This window comes from Peromyscus californicus, unplaced genomic scaffold, assembly GCF_007827085.1.
Source record: "Peromyscus californicus insignis strain IS unplaced genomic scaffold, ASM782708v3 Scaffold_8__1_contigs__length_139910024, whole genome shotgun sequence".
Taxonomy (NCBI): domain Eukaryota; kingdom Metazoa; phylum Chordata; class Mammalia; order Rodentia; family Cricetidae; genus Peromyscus; species Peromyscus californicus.
The window spans coordinates 34,921,458-34,924,484 of NW_026294606.1; the positions used below are offsets into that span (position 1 = coordinate 34,921,458).

Below are 3,027 nucleotides of genomic sequence, written 5' to 3' on the forward strand. Positions count from 1 at the left end.
GGGCACTCCTAGCTAAGGAGCAATTGATAGTTGCCAGGAGAGGGAGAGTCCATTTCTTTCAGGTTGTTGTCCTTGCTAGACCAACCAGTCTCCAGAGGATGAGCCCATAGTCCCCTGAGAAGCACAAATCAGATCTGTTGTTGTTATTGTTGTTTTTTAAGTGAGGACACAAAGTTGGTTAGATAGGGAAGTGGGGTGGATCTGGGAAGAGTTGGATGAAAGGGCTGGATATGATAAAAATACACTGTGTGTCTTTCTCAGAGAATGTGTGTGTGTGTGTGTGTGTGTGTGTGTGTGTGTGTGTGTGTGTGTGTGTATGTGAAGGTGATTCCCTCTTCAAGGAGCTAACTAGTGCCCTTCTCAGGAACATGGCAACTTGGAAGAAAACCTGGCATGCCTGAGGTCCTTGTAGAGCAAGGGTTGCTTATTTCCTTTGCCTGTCTTTGACTTCCTACATATACGAATAAAAAATTGCTGGGCAGTGATCGCACGCCTTTAATCTCAGCACACAAGAGGCAGAGGCAGGTGGATCTCTGTGAGTTCAAGGCCAACCTGGCCTACAAAAGTGAGTTCCAGGAGAGCCAGGGCTACACAGTGAAAAAAAAAGATATATATTTATTTATAAAATGCTAGGTTCTGATTCACCCGTACCTCAAGTTGCCACAATTTCATTATTCTATAAAATGACTATATTTGAATGAGCAAGATGGTAAATGTGCCTGCAGCCAACCTGGCAGACTGATTTCCATCCTTGGGACACTCATATTTGGAGGAAAGAACCAGTGTCTGAAAGTTGTTCTCTCATCCACAAATGTGTGGTATGGCAGGTACACATGCACACACACACACTGGCATACACACACACACACACACAAATAAATGAAGGGGAAATCCTACGTTTGTATCCATAAAGTCTCATCAACGTGCAACATGAGCTTACCAAAAACAACAACAATAGCCATGCCAAGCTCTCTAGGGGAAAGACCATGAGGCCTCAACCCTACATAGAGAACTATAGGCAACTACGCTGAGGGAGGAAGAAATAGTCTTCCCCAGGGAAAAGCACAACCAGTTACTCAATACCAAATGGTCCGTCCTGAAAACATATATACAAGTAACATTATACAGACTGAGCATGTTATATATATATATAACACATACACACACACATATATATATATAAAATATATACATATATATGCATGTAACAATAATTAATGAAAACAGAGGTCATAAATTTGAAAGAGAACAAGGAGGAGTATATGGGCAGGTTTAGAGGGAGAAAAAGGAAGGGGGATATATAATTATAACCTCAAAAATAAAAGAAAGAAATGAAGACTAAACCGAGGTCCTGTTGCAGACTCTCAAACACTGATATCCTCAGCCTTGGGAAAGGTAGAGACAGTCAGCCCAGCTCCTCAGCACTAGCTCTCTGCTATCTATGCATGGATGCATCACAAGGCATCCCCACCCAGTGGATGCCTGAAACGCAACACTCCCAAACTCCCTATGGACCATTTTCCTTGTATGCCTCGGTCAGCACTGCCACACAGCACCCGGGTTTATCTGTTTTTCCTGGTTTTCTGCTTGGGTGACCCTTTTCTTCACACTAGCTCTTTGGACCATAAGTAAAATAAATGTCACCTGAACACAAGCTCTGGGATGTCTTCTGGATCCTTGGCCTCAGAATCAAGCAGGGACTTGGAAACTGGTGGGTGGGTTGTACCTAAGTTGTAATTATGCTGGACTAAAGGGCTATTCATGCTGTGGACAGGAAAGAGTGGATGGTGCAAATTTTTATCACATCACTCAGAGCAAAGTACAGTCCAAAACTTAACAATTGTTTATATCTGGAATTTTCCATCTCATAGTTGTGGACAATGGCTGACTATGAGTAACAAGAACGGTGGGAAGCAAAACTGTAACTGAAGGACTTCAGTGTGCCCCACATATTGTGCTCATATGTCATTTGCACACATGATGATGTGAAATAGGCCAGAAAGCACTGGGGAGGACGCTAAGTCAACATCTGACGGATGGAGTTTGCTCACTCCACCCTCTCCCCATATTAGGATCAGTACCAGGCCAGACATATGCTGTGTCAGTCAATGTGCACATCAAACACCTTTTTGAGAATGTCAATGTTTTCTGCTACACATTTGTAACTAGCAATTACAAATGTTCAGTGGTTTGTAGGAATTTCATTTTTTTTTTCTGTATGTCTTAATAGAATTGTTGCCATTGTGGTATGTTGTGTAAGATTCTTCTGAGCATCCAAACCGACCACATCTATCATGACGCCGAGGCACTCCCTGCCTAGGAGATGCTTGCCCTTTCTTTTTCTCAGTATCACGTTCATTTGCTTATTTATCTATCATTTGCATGACAGCATACTCATGCATGGCATGGGTGTGGAGGTCAGAGGGCAACTAGTGGACTTTGTTCTCTCCTTTTACCGTGTAGGTTCTGGAGCACGAACCCAGGTCATCAGCCTTAGCAGTATAGTAGTTTGAATGAGCATGGCCTCCATGGGCTCAGACATTTGAATGTTTGGTTTCCAGCTGGTAGACTGTTTGGGAAGAATTGGGAGGCGTGGCTTCGTTGGAGAAGGTGTGTCATTTGGGGTGGGGCTTTGAGGTTTCAAAAGCCCATGCCAGATCTAGTCTTGTTTTTCTTTCTGCCTCCATCTTGTGGATCAAATGTAAGCTCTTATCTACTGCTCCAGCGCCATGCCTGCCTGCCTGCCTCCCACCCTGTTTCCTGTCATGATGATATAGACTAACCCTAGGAAACTGTACACAAGGCCCAGTTAAATACTTTCTTTTATAAGTTGCCTTGGTCACAGTGTCCCTTCAAAGCAACAGAACACTGACTTAGTAGCAGCAGGTGTCTTTACCCACTGAGCCACTTCAACAGCCCCACTCTTCCCCTCATTTGTGAGGCCACTGCCTTATCCAAAGTTGCTCAAATAATTGTCCTCAATAAACACTAGTCTTATAATTCATCTTCTGTGAATATCTGAATTTT

The 3,027-nt window shown here is 43.3% G+C and overlaps 1 non-coding gene across 1 annotated transcript; it reads left to right on the plus strand.

Moving 5' to 3' along the window:
* Positions 1–320: 320 nt before the first annotated feature.
* LOC128104839 (small nucleolar RNA SNORA67) lies at positions 321–459 on the plus strand. Its single transcript, XR_008216135.1, has one exon. It is a non-coding gene; the product is annotated as a small nucleolar RNA SNORA67 (small nucleolar RNA).
* Positions 460–3,027: the final 2,568 nt, after the last annotated feature.